The sequence below is a fragment of the Dermochelys coriacea genome, chromosome 1 (genome assembly GCF_009764565.3).
Source record: "Dermochelys coriacea isolate rDerCor1 chromosome 1, rDerCor1.pri.v4, whole genome shotgun sequence".
Classification (NCBI taxonomy): domain Eukaryota; kingdom Metazoa; phylum Chordata; order Testudines; family Dermochelyidae; genus Dermochelys; species Dermochelys coriacea.
In genome coordinates, this window is record NC_050068.2 from 335138929 (window position 1) to 335152608 (window position 13680).

At 43.5% G+C, this 13680-nt stretch overlaps 1 long non-coding RNA gene across 2 annotated transcripts in view; it reads left to right on the forward strand.

The window, feature by feature from the left end:
• Nucleotides 1-1064: 1064 nt before the first annotated feature.
• The window catches only part of LOC119845846, an 80168-nt gene continuing 67552 nt past the window's right edge, over nt 1065-13680 (forward strand). Inside the window, exon 1 of one of the 2 annotated variants that reach the window (XR_005289730.1) lies at nt 1065-1491. This is a non-coding gene — a long non-coding RNA (uncharacterized LOC119845846). The remainder of the gene's footprint in view (nt 1492-13680) is intronic. The other variant, XR_006275863.1, reaches the window with a different exon arrangement.

Below are 13680 nucleotides of genomic sequence, written 5' to 3' on the forward strand. Positions count from 1 at the left end.
AGGTCATCTAGTCCAACCCCCTGCTCAAAGCAGGACCAAGTCCCAGGTGCATCTGGCACCAGCCTCTGTCAGAAGATGGGATGCTGAGCTAGATGGACTACTGATCTGACTCCATATGGCTGTTCTTATGTTCTTATGAGTTTATTACATTTGAGTGTACATGCACCACTTCTCTCCAATGGGGTAAAATGAGAATTGCTTAACTGTGTGTGTGGTGCCTGTGTGTGTGCATGCTGTGTGTGTCAAAGGCACTAATCTGTTAATGGTGTTTACCCTAGAGCTCAGGCAGCCTGGTGGCAGTCTGTGCTTCTGGAGCTGCAGAACTGATTTATACTCCTCTGCCACTATGAAGGTCCAAATTGAACCTGAATAACCATGGATTTGTTGCAATCTTTATGGCTGGTCCATATTCCCATAAACAGAGTGTTGTCATTTATACAGAATATGGCTAAGGGGGGGAGGGAGGGGAAGCAGAATTGTAGTTTTTTGGAAGAGAGATTGGGAAAAAAACAAATGGTTAATTAGCACTTCCAGTTTGTGATTTTTATTTTTTCTGATACTTTGGTGTTAAATTTTAAACAAACTCGGGTTAATTTTTTGTTTTAAAACATGTTTACATTTATAGATTTTGTTTCCTTAAGATTATATAGAAAATTGACCCCTTATTAAACTCTCACCCTCCAGGGATGAAGCCTCAGAGGGATGAGTGGTTTTCTTGCATCTGGAAGTGATACTTGGGACTTAAAAAATTGAGAGATTTTGTTGCATGCTTTTAAAAAATAACAAAACACCCCTTTGATGAGTTTTTAATAATATTTAACCTAAAACTGGAAATCCTTTGATTACTATAGAATGTGAAATGCCTTCCCTCTAGGGGAATAGTACACTATGACGGGGTGGCCTAGGCCCAAAGGTCCCCTGCTGGAGGCCTCAGGGTTCTGCCATACCCATCCCAGGAAAGGAGCAGTGGAGAGGTCCTCCAAGCAGACTAGAGTGCTGCAAGAGAAGCAGCCAATCAGCCCAGGGGGGCCATATAAAAGGAGCTGCAGAACAGTGCTGTAGTTAGTTGCTGTTTGGGGTAGGAGAAGAATGGACTATAGGCCTGGCTGCCCAGAAGATCAGCAGGACTACAGATAGCTAAGTCTGCTGACAGGGACCGGGGGAATGAGAAGCTCCTGGTTGGCTGCTAGGGACTGAGTAAGGACTGAGCCTGGGGAGGGCTACAGAAAGATAGTGTCTCCAGGGAGGAAGTTCTGGGGATATGGCCCCATACCAGGGCTGGACTACTTAAAGACTAAAGCCCAAGGAGGGCTGGAGAGAGACAAGCCCTGTAGACCGTGTACCCCAGAAGGGGTTTGTGCTGGCTAATGTGTAAACAGTGTGACTTGGCTGGAGGGCGAGTCACTGAAAACCTGCCTAAGAACCACTGAAAGGGGTCTCCAGACCCAAAGAATGCAAACATGCCCAATCAGAAGGGGGCACTTGTGAGAGGTGGGTGCAAGCCCTGTTATATATACCCACTCCTAGTAGGGAACTGCTGGACTTGCATCTTAAAGTATAGGGAGGAATCAACAATGAAGTGGGAGGAGAAGAGATGGCCAGCATGTTTCAATATTTTTATTTTAAAATGGTCTTTTTTTTTAATTAAAAATATTGAAGAAAAACTATTGACTTAAAAAAAATTGCCTAAATACTAGCTGTGAAAAGAATTGTAAAAAACAATTTATCAGGACTACTTTCAAAATTTCTCATTTAATCAAAGCCCCCCAAAATTGTGAAAAGTTGTCATAAAATGGATCCTGTTTTCCATCCTCTGCAATGGAAACAACTTTAAAATGTTTTGGAATTTTTTTAAATTAATTTTGACCAGCTCTCAGGAAGAGATGTTAGAGGTTGGGTTGAGGCATATAAGTGGGGATGAAGCTAGCTGAACTTAAAAAAGTGTGTGGGACAGTTCAAATTTTGGATAACAGCTTACATTTAGTGGTTGTTCTGTCTGAACCACTTCACTTGTCGCTAACTCTCTTACTTGAAATGAGCAAATGAGTACATTACCTTTGATGTATGGTGATAGAGTCAATGTGTGATCACTCTTTTTGATAAATGGAGTTTTAAAATTTAACTGGAAAAAGTAATAAGTAAGAGAGGATTTTCAGAATTCAAATTAATAATTTGTCAGGAAAGTATAACCATCTGTCAGCCCCAGGTCTGTTAGTATTTTCTCAGCCACTAGGAAAGATGACCAAACTGCCAAAACCAAATAAGGATCATACCTTTTGGGCTCCTGATGAAAATGCATGTGAAGATGAACAGTTACACAAAGGGAAAGTTAAGAACATAAAGAGATTAGTTACTTAGTATAAATGAACCACAGATTTACACTCTAAAGTAGAGGTCAAGAGTACATTCTTAAATTATTTTACATCCACAACCATTTCTAGATGGTGAGCAACCTAATCCGCAACTCTTTTTCATAGTCAGCTATGAAGGAACTTAAGGCCAATATTTAAACCAGGGGTTCCTAAAGTGAGGCATTTACATCCATATATAGGCACCTCAGTAAAAATGGCCTGACTTTCAGAGGTGCTGAGTGACTTCAGAAAATTAGGCCCATTATTTAAGATAATGGTGTCAGACCTTGTTTTGTAAATTTTACCCTGAACTTGTGAGAAGCGAACCTTGCTGTAATTAGTCAATTACTTACAGAAATGTAGCGTGTGTCACACCAAGATCTAGCCAATTGTACTTCCTGGTGTGGTCTATTAAAGGCACAGTCCATTACAGCAACTTCATAACATAACTGGAGCTGTGGTGGCTTGCCTTCTTTTGCAGTGAGATACATTAAGTACCAATATGCTGGACATTTCTCCCCAGTCTACTTTCTTGCCAAGTTGAAGATAATAGTGTTCTTTTGCAAAAGGTAAAAACGTGGGTCCAGGTCAAGGTAAGTGCATAGTTTACCCAGGATTCAATGGAGACATCCCAAGCTGATGTCCCTAGCATTGCTTTAATGAGTCAGGCCCCCCAAAATCATGAAACTGGTTTAAAAATCAGGAGATTAAAAAAAGGTCTGTGTTCTTTGTATACCGCTTCTGGTTTCTGAGCCTTTACAGTTAAGTGGCTTCATGCTTTCAAGCTTTTTCCCCAAAACCACAGGAGCTAGAAAATTATAGAGGAAAAAAGTGAGATTCTCATGCAATCTCTCAGTATCAGAATGGGAGCTTTAAATAAAACATGGTTGGCAATACTGGGGTCCCAAATTTTGATACATTTGTTTGGTTTTTTTTAAACAAAGCTTTCTGTTTGAAAGCCCATCTTTGTTGAGAATTACTTAAAATCAGTAATGCAAATTACCTACTGTCCTTCATTGTGATCTGTCTTGCAGGGTATCTTCAGCACACTCAGAATATTCAGTAGGAAGCCATAAGTAGAAAGAATAGTGCAAAGCTATTTAGCTTTGGGCATTTTTAGTAAAATATTTATTCTAATTGTGTCGCCTAGCTCCTTGAAATGATGTAGGTGTTTGAAGAAATAGCAATAATGTATTATGGATTCTGTGCCAGATAGACCATTAAGATTTTCAAAAGCAGTTTTGTATGATGATGGGTGGTTCAAGAAAGTGGCTAACTAGAAGCATGCAAAGTGGGAAATTTAAAAATGTTGATATCTTATGAGGGATTTAAAGTCAGGAAATTTTTTTTTAAACCTAAGGCATAACATCTGAGTAAGAACAAGTTGTAGCCCACTTCTTAATTCATACATTAAATCTCTGAGATCATTGTATATGGGCATCACTCTGACTTTACTAATAATTACATCACTTTCAAATTTTACATTCCCAAACACTAGCAAAACCATTATTTGTCATGATCTATTATTTTGATGAAAATGGAATATATCCCAATCCTGACATAAACCCATACATAGTAAAGTGTTTTTCAATTTCTTAGCCTTAAAAAAAAAAATTATGGTAAGGAAAATGTATTTTATGGAAAATCCTGATGTAGCCTAAATGGGATTTGGGGATTATCAATTGTTTAACTGTTAACAAAGCCATAGTCTCAGAGGGTTTAGCCTCCAAACCAATTACAGTATCCTCATTATTATTATTATTATTATTTATTATAGTGAAAGACCCAATGAGCACATGAGGAACAGCTTACAGCCAATCATGTTTTCCTTTATTAATAATCTTGCTGTGCCAAGAAACAACCCAACAACCCTTAGCCCTGCCCATCATGGGGCCCGGCCCCCTGCTCAACCTTCTCCCCTGCCCCCGGTTCCTAAGCAGCATGGACTGCTGTGGGGAGCCTCAGCTCCTCCATCAGCCCTGGGCAGCATGCCTTGAGGGGCGGAGACATGGGCCGGGGGCTGCTCTTAGGCATCCTGGGCCCCTGCCCAGGGCAGGAGGAGCGTTCAGGTCTCCCTGCAGCAGTGTAGGCTTCCTTAGTCTGGCTCTGGCTTCAGGCCTGGCTAGAGGGCAGGGCCATGGGGGAAAGAGGAGGAGCAGGGGGTGGCATCCCAGAGGAAAGAGGAGCAGGGGCGGGGCCATAGTTCTAGTGCTGGTGGCCCCTCCTTCTACACAGGTTCCGGCGCTCCTGGGGCCTCCAAATTGGCCAGGGCCCCTGGACCTGTGCATTAATTCACCACTGCCTCCATGCACATGGCCTCTCAGGACATCAGAGTACCACTGGAGCAATGAAACTGTCCACTAGTGGGAGTTCAGGACATAAAATTTTCACTGGAGCTCCAACTAGATTAGAGAACTCACTCTGAGAGCGATCATGACCACAGGTCTTGCCACCTTTGGAACACAAAGCAAAACTTAGTTTTCCCTCACTGCTCACACCATAAACACACGCCATTAAATACTTGGAAGATGCTCCAAAATTATGGTGACAGGGGCCATATAATTACTGAGAGAGACAAATAAATAGATAACAGCAAAAGTTATATGATAACTCTTTTATATTTTTATTGGGACAATTTCTGAGTTTATGTATTTGCAGCAGCCAATATTTTCAAAGTCAGTTGCCTAAAGTTAAGCCCTTACATCCACCGGGGAGGTGAGTATTGTGAATGCTCAGCACCTCTGAAAATTGCATCTACATGTGTACCTCATTATGGATTTAGGCATCCAACTTTGAAAAATGCTGGCCTACATATTTTTTCTAGACAAAAAAAGTTGCTTATCTTTATTATTCTTTTCATAATTGGTTACACTATATCCATGCAAAGAATTGGTTGCTTAAATTCCATGCCTTGGCTTCTTTGTGTAAGATACTGTGCCTCCCTCATAAGAAACATTATGCCTGGTCAAATATTTCTCTCCATGGGAGGATTAGGACTGTAGCACCAGGGGCTCCCATTTATCAGAAGCACTTAATTTATCACCTGGGTTTTATTAAAAAAAGAGATATCTGTTCTGTTTGGACAGCCACTGTCCAGTGGATTTAAGAGATTATGGTTTACTTTAGGAAAGTGTTATTCTGAGATATGATAGGAATAGGATGACATCATTCCTGGCAATACAGTGTCAGTGAGTGAAGGAAAAAACATGCAGGCAGCTTTCTGGTAAATGGAAAAATCGCTGTGTTCTCTCAGAATGTAAGATGCTATAAGGCTGTATATGTCAGGCACCCAGTCTAGAAATCAGAATAGACACCACAACAATAAATTCCTTAAAGGACACCATTCTGAGAATGTATGAATGTTTTGAAATATAGGAGAAAGTTGGAATTTAGGGTGGATTAATGAGAGACTGTCAAGCTTAGATATATTATGCTACTTACTGGAAAGAAGAGACTTTCCAACTTTTACTTTGTATCATATTGTGTGTGTGTGTGTGTGTGTGTGTGTGTGTATATATATATATATATATATATATATATATATATATATATATATATATATATATATATATATATATATATATAGTGTGTTATATAAATATAATACAACAACAAAATGTAAAAATAAGTGATTCACAGATCTTGTTCTGGCCCTTTGTGCAGGGATGAGTTAGTTAATTACAGAGGTGGATTAAGATTTATTGGGGCTCTGGGTGAAAAGAACATTTGGGCCTGCCACACCCGAGGGAGACCAGGGGTGCTGGTAGTCGGGGGGGGGGAGACAGGGGACATGCCACCAACTTTTTACCATGGGCATAATAGCCTAGGGTAGGTGCAGCAAAGCAGGGGCTGCACTTCCTGACAGAGGAGCTGATAAAGTGATCAGCTCCTCTGCTGTGAAGTGCAGCCCCTGCTAGTGGTGCCAGCTTCTTTCTGGTGGGGGGACAGGCCTCCCCAACAGGGAGGGGAAGGGGGCAATAGCCCAGGGGCCCAGGTGATTTAAAAGGCTTCCTGCCAGCCCTTGCTCCTCACTGCTCCCAGAAGCAGCTGGCATATCTCTGCGGACCCCGGGGGGGGGGGAAAGAGGTCTCCGTGCACTGCCCCCCCTCCCTGAGTGACAACTCCACAGCTCCCATTGGCCCTGCCTAGAAGCTGCTGCCAGAAAGATGTGCCTGTCGCTTTTGGGAGTTGCCCAAGATAAGTGCTGACCCCCTCCTGCACCCCAACCCAGCCGAGAGCCTGCACCCAGCACCCCCTTCCAAAGCCCACACCCCAACTCCCTCCCAGACCCTGCACTCTGCCCCCCCGAACTCCCCTGCCCCAGCCTGGTGAAAGTGAGGGAGGGTGGGGGAGAGTGAGCGACAGAGGGAGAGGGGGATGGAATGAGCAAGGGTCGGGGCCTCGGAGAAGGGGCGGGACTGGGTGTGGTCTCAGGGAATGGAAGGGGCAGGGGTCGGGGCAAGGGTCTTCGGGTTTGCACATTTTAGAAAGTTGGCAACCCTACCAGGTGGGCATGTGGAAGCCCTGGCCATGCTGGAAGAGCACGCCCGGCAGCTTGCTGGACCCCAGCCAGCGCAGGTGGAGCACCGCCCAAATGTCAGGCCCTGGGGCCTGGAATTGGTGCCAGCAGGCCTGTGGGGGGGATGTGGTGGACCTTAACACACTTTACCCACAGGACTCCCCTCCCTGCTCCTCCTCTTCCCCCAGACCCCTCCCCCTGGCCAGGCCAAAAGCTGGAGCTGGGTGATGGTAAGAACTGCCCAGCGAGCCAGGGCCTCTGTGGGGAGCCCTGGACCCTCCACCTCCCCTGGGTGGGACATGGGCTGGGTGCTGCGCTCAGGCCTCCCAGCCTCCTGTCCAGGGCAGATGGGGGGTCCAGAACTCCCCACAGTGGCCCCGGGCTCCCTGGGTGGCTCTTATCACGGCTTTACTGTGGCTTCTGGTCTGGCCAGGGGGCGGAGCCCTCGGGAGAAAGGGAGGAGCAAGGGGTGAGATCACGGTTCTGACACCACTGTACCACCCCGCACTTCTACACAGGTTCTGGCACTCCTGAGGGAGCTCCCAAACTGGAGGAGCTCCTGGGACCAAGCCTCACGGGACCAGGTGTTAATCCTCCACTGGTTAATTGTGTTCATATTCTTCCAGAAATCAACCCAAAATCTCATAAAATGTTTGTGCTTTTTAAACTATTTGATATGTTAATTTACCTGGACTAGCTAATATGACTCTAGTTACAGCTAAGTACATTCAGTTTTAATTAGAATCTCTATCAGTCAATGACATTGAATTTCTTTGGCTTACTTCTGTTTTTTGCACTTAGTCTTTTTATTATTTATATTTTTGTTGCCTTTAAAATGATTCATAGAACCATAGAAGATTAGAGTTGGAAGAGACCTCGGAAGGTCTTCTAGTCCAACCCCCTGCTCAAAGCAGGACCAACTCCAACTAAATCATCCCAACCAGGCCTTTGTCAAGCTGGGCCTTAAAAACCTCTAAAGATGGAGATTCCACCACCTCCCTAGGTAACCCATTCCAGTGCTTCACAACCCTTTTAGTGAAACAGTTCTTCCTAATATTCAACCTAGACCTCCCCCACTGCAACTTGAGACCATTACTCCTTGTTCTGTCATTTGCCACCACTGAGAACAGCCAAGCTCCATCCTCTTTAGAACTCCTCTTCAGGTAGTTGAAGGCTGCTATCAAATCCCCCCTCATCCTTCTCTTCTGCACACTAAATAAGCCCAGTTCCCTCAACATCTCCTCGTAAGTCATGTGCCCCAGCCCCCTAATCATTTTTGTTGTCCTCTGCTGGAATCTCTCCAATTTGTCCACATCCTTTCTGTAGTGTGGGGCTCCCAAACTGGATGCACTACTCCAGGTGTGGCCTCAACAGTGCTGAATAGAGGGGAAAAATCACTTCCCTCAATCTGCTGGCAATGCTCCTACTAATGCAGCCCAATATGCCTTTAGCCTTCTGGGCAACAGGGGCACACTGCTGACTCATATCCAGCTTCTCATCCACTGTAAACCCCAGGTCCTTTTCTGCAGAACTGCTGCTCAGCCAGTCGGTCCCCAGCCTGTAGTGGTACCTGTGATTCTTCTGTCCTAAGTGCCGGACTTTGCCCTTGTCCTTGTTGAAACTCATCAGACTTCTTTTGGCCCAGTCCTCCAGTTTATCTAGGTCACTCTGGACCCTATCTTTATCCTCCAGCATATTTACCTCTCCCCCCAGTTTAGTGTAATCTGTGAACTTGCTCAGGGTTCCACCCATCCAATCATCCAGATCATTAATAAAGATGTGGAACAAAACCGGCTCCAGGACCAACCCCTGGGGCACTCCACTTTATCCTGGCTACAACTAGACATTGAGCCATTGATCACTACCCATTGAGCCCAACAATCTAGCCAGCTTTCTCTCCACTTTATAATCCAGTCATCCAATCCATACATTTTTCACTTGTTGGCAAGAATACTTTGGGAGACTGTATCAAAAAAATTGCTAAAGTCAAGATATATCCCGTCCACTGCTTTCCCCATATCCACAGAGCCAGTTATCTCATCATAGAAGGCAATCAGGTTGGTCATTCAGGTATGACTTGCCCTTGGTGAATCCATGTTGACTGTTCTTGATCACCTTCCTCTTGTCCAAATGCTTCAAAATGGTTTCCTTGAGGACCTGCTTCATGATTTTTCCAGGGACTGAAGTGAGGCTGACTGGTCTGTAGTTCCCCGGCTTCTCCTTCTTCCCTTTTTTAATGATGGGCACTATATTTGCTTTTTTCCAGTCGTCTGGAATCTCCCCCGATCGCCACAAGTTTTCAAAGATAATGGCCAATGGCTCTGGAATCACATCAGCCAATTTCCTCAGCACCCTTGGATGCATTAGATCTGGACCCATGGACTTGTGCATGTCCAGCTTTTCTAAATAGTGCTTAACCTGTTCTTTCACCACTGAGGGCTGCTCACCTCTTCCCCATCCTGTGTTGCCCAGGACAGCAGTGTGGAAGCTGATTTTGTCTGTGAAGACCAAGGGGGGAAAAAAATTGAGTACTTCCGCTTTTTCCACATCTGTCATTAGGTTCCCTCCCCCATTCATTAAGTGTCCCGCACTTTCCCTGATCTTTTTTTTGTTGCTAACATACCTGTAGAAACCCTTGTTAACCTTCACATCCCTTGCTAGTTGCAACTCCAGTTGTGTTTTGGCCTTCCTGATTACACCCCTGTATGCTTAAGCAATACGTTTATACTTCTCCCTAGTCATCTGTCCGAGTTTCCACTTCTTGTAAGTTTCCTTTTTGTGTTTATGTTCACCGAAGATTTCATAGAATCATAGAATATCAGGGTTGGAAGGGACCCCAGAAGGTCATCTAGTCCAACCCCCTGCTCAAAGCAGGACCAAGTCCCAGTTAAATCATCCTAGCCAGGGCTTTGTCAAGCCTGACCTTAAAACCTCTAAGGAAGGAGATTCTACCACCTCCCTAGGTAACGCATTCCAGTGTTTCACCACCCTCTTAGTGAAAAAGTTTTTCCTAATATCCAATCTAAACCTCCCCCATTGCAACTTGAGACCATTACTCCTCGTTCTGTCATCTGCTACCATTGAGAACAGTCTAGAGCCATCCTCTTTGAAACCCCCTTTCAGGTAGTTGAAAGCAGCTATCAAATCCCCCCTCATTCTTCTCTTCTGCAGACTAAACAATCCCAGCTCCCTCAGCCTCTCCTCGTAAGTCATGTGCTCTAGACCCCTAATCATTTTTGTTGCCCTTCGCTGTACTCTTTCCAATTTATCCACATCCTTCTTGTAGTGTGGGGCCCAAAACTGGACACAGTACTCCAGATGAGGCCTCACCAGTGTCGAATAGAGGGGAACGATCACGTCCCTCGATCTGCTCGCTATGCCCCTACTTATACATCCCATATTTCACTGTTAAGACAAGCTGGTCGCCTGTTGTATTTGCTATTCTTTCTGTATATCAGGATAGTTTGTTCCTGCACCCTCAATAAGGCTTCTTTAAAATACAACCAGCTCTCCTGGACTTCTTTCCTCCTCAGATTAGCCTCCCAGGGGATCTTGCCCATCAGTTCCCCAAGGGAGTCAGTCTGCTTTTCTGAAGTCCAGGGTCTGTATTTTGTTACTCTCCTTTCTTCCTTTTGTGAGGATCCTGAACTCAACCATCTCATGGTCACTGCTGAATTCAGATTCATTCCAACACATACAGTGATCCTGAGCTACTGGATTAAAGTGAGAATGATTTTCTCTAGTTGGTAGTTGATCATATCTTAAGGGCTCAGTTGTATCTTAAGCCTTTGCTATGGTATGATGGTATTGAGGGAAAGAACCAGTTCCTGTTGTTGGGGCTGGAGGTGCCGAGAGCAGAGGCAGGTTCTTCAGGGTCAGCTGGGCTAGGGTCACAGGAGGGCAACTACAGCACCATTTAAAAGATTGGAGTGTGCAGCATTGGTCATGCACTATTATACTAACTGGTGTACGTACACATGGTGAGACACTTTGAGCCCCTGAAGAGCTTATAGTCTATTTAGACAAGAGTGGAAGGGGAAAGGGAGACACAGTGAGGTGAAGCGATTTGCTAAGATCATACAGCTGGTCAGTGGTAGACCTTGTAGAGTGTCAGAGTCTTGAATTCCACTCTAATGCCCTATCCACTAGATCAAGCTGCCTTTACAATGTAGAGCTAGTGATGTGGCATGACATATACATGTAAATACCGAAGGAGACCGCTGAATACATTGATGCATTATCTGCAGCCATTCGGGCCCAGTTATGGTCTCTAAGTGCTACTGCATACAACCAATAAATATAATTTTACCACTAATATCAACTAACTGCTGTACCATACCATAAATTGTACCTGGCTTACAGTGTAAACATCTCTGTCTACAATCACCCTAGATTTCAACAGTCTGTGTTAACAACCTTTAGTATATTGCTTCGATTAATTTATATATTGATTTGTTTTCTGCTAATGTTTGTGACACTTTTTGTTGTATCAGTTAACTGTGGGATGTCTTCCAGGCACAGTACACTACACTAACATATAATAATACAAAAGAAAAATATTTCAAGACTCTAACAAATTACATTATAACTGGACACAGATATGAACCAGATGTGCAAGTGATGAACATATATTATAGATACAGACCTGTTACCACCCTTCAAAATCACGGTCTAAAATGTCTTCACCCCTGACCAGTTGGCAAAGAGCCTGGCTGGAGCACAGAAGACTATGAGGTTGAAAGCTAGCTTTGTGATTTCCTACTGAGTTTTACATAGCTTCTGTTTTGGTTTGGCTTTTTTATTTGTAGGATTTTTAAGCATATTGTCCCCACTCTATTTTTAAATGTGCACAATACATATGCATATATAAACCAAGAACACACACACACCGAACAAATAAATATATTTAGAGTGACCAGATGTCCTGATTTTATAGGGACAGTCCTGATATTTGGGGTTTTGTCTTATCTAGGCCCCTATTACCCACCGCCCCATCCCAATTTTTCACACTTGCTGTCTGGTCATCCTAAATATATTGCATATGCATTAAAAAACCAAGCATAAACTCTGACGAAGACTTCAGCTTGGAGACCTGCATGATAACTTGCACCATTTCTTAACTCATGAGTTCAGAAGTGTAAACCCTGCTCCATCACCCCAATGTGTGGGATTTATTCTAAACCAAAAATTCAGGCATTGTCAACCTATGTTTTATCAACTTGGGATTATCAGTGTGTGAAACTTGACCATGTTTAGAGTAGACTTAGACCAAGTTTCAAGCATAGCCATTAATAGTTTTACATGGAAACCATGCGAGATACAGGGCTTGTCTACACTGACCCACAGTTAGATTACGGGGGGTTGAATAGCAGCATACACCAAATGCTGTGGTGTAATTCTCTAGGGTGGATTCTGTGGGTGCAGACTAAAAGGTTTCGAGTTTACACTAATGTAATAATGCTAGAGGACTGCATTAATGTGAACAAGGAACCTTTTAGTTCACACCAGCAGCGTCCACTAGGGGAGTTACACTGCAGCACTTTGGTGTGCACTGCTAATCTTATCCCTGTAATCTGAATTTCAGGGCAGTGTAGAGATGCCCTCCATTATCTAACACTGTTTTTGCTTGAAGGTAGGAAACAAAAAAGATTTCAGATGAGTTGCACTTTGAATATAGGAGTTTGGTTAAATTTGGACAGAGTTTTGGATACGTCTTTGAAGAACTGGGTGTAAATCGATGAATGTGAGGTGACAGGTTAAAGAAAAGGTTGAGAAACCCTGGATAAGAAAGTTGATAAAGAATCATCAGTATTTTACATTTGTGTGTGGTTTGTGTTTAGACCAGGCCAGGAACTATGATCAGTTGCTGGCCCATGTGAATGCATTGATAGTCTCAGTCTAGTTCCTCATGAGCAGAATTCTGTAAAACAAAACAATCCAGAAAAAATGCAATAATTGGCATTGTTGTTGGCTATCTTATTAAGGGGACAAGGGCTGCATGCATATGGATGCTGAACTACCCTTATTGCCACTAGCTCACTCTAGGTCAGGGTTGAGGAGCATATGGAAGCTTACACAGTTATAACCCATGTTAAACACACATGTTCTATGAAGAAACCGAGCACTTCAGACTCCAGAGCTGTCAATCAACAAAAAATTTGCTACCTTGTTTAATGAAGAGCGAAGCATTTGAAGAGCAGCAAAGGAAGTAAGTAAAAGACATGAAAGAAGCATATTAAGCTAGTTATATATTTGGTTCTGTTGTTGTTTGAGGAGCATGGACAAAAGCCCTCCACACCTGACTAGCCACAGTGCAATCTATATTGTATAAATTAGTGACACAGTGTACAAATGGCCTTATGGGTTCTGTGTGTTGGTCATTGGCTATAATCATGAGTTGTGTCAAAGCTATGAACTGCACTTTTTTGGTTCAGTTTGAGGGGCAGGGGAAACCAGTATAGTAGGGGAAGAAAGTATACTGTAGGGTCTGGAACATATCATTGGTACAGTAGCTCTGCTTATTAGTTTTATGTCTGAAGTGCTGACAATGCATTCAGTACTGTACAAGACATTGCTAAGCAGCTAAAAAAGCTGATAGTAATTTTGCTTCAGAATTAGGGATGGGACTGTTGGTTTTACATGAGCCATCACACAACACTCAAACTGAACTCCACACTGTCTTTGAACTTGAAAAAAATTGAGCTAAAGTCAAACCTCAGTCTCATTATGGGTAGTAAGAATTGCAGGCCCCTTAAGTGCAGTTATTGGTAAGTGTCTGAATAGGTTAGAAACCAATACCACTGGGAATAT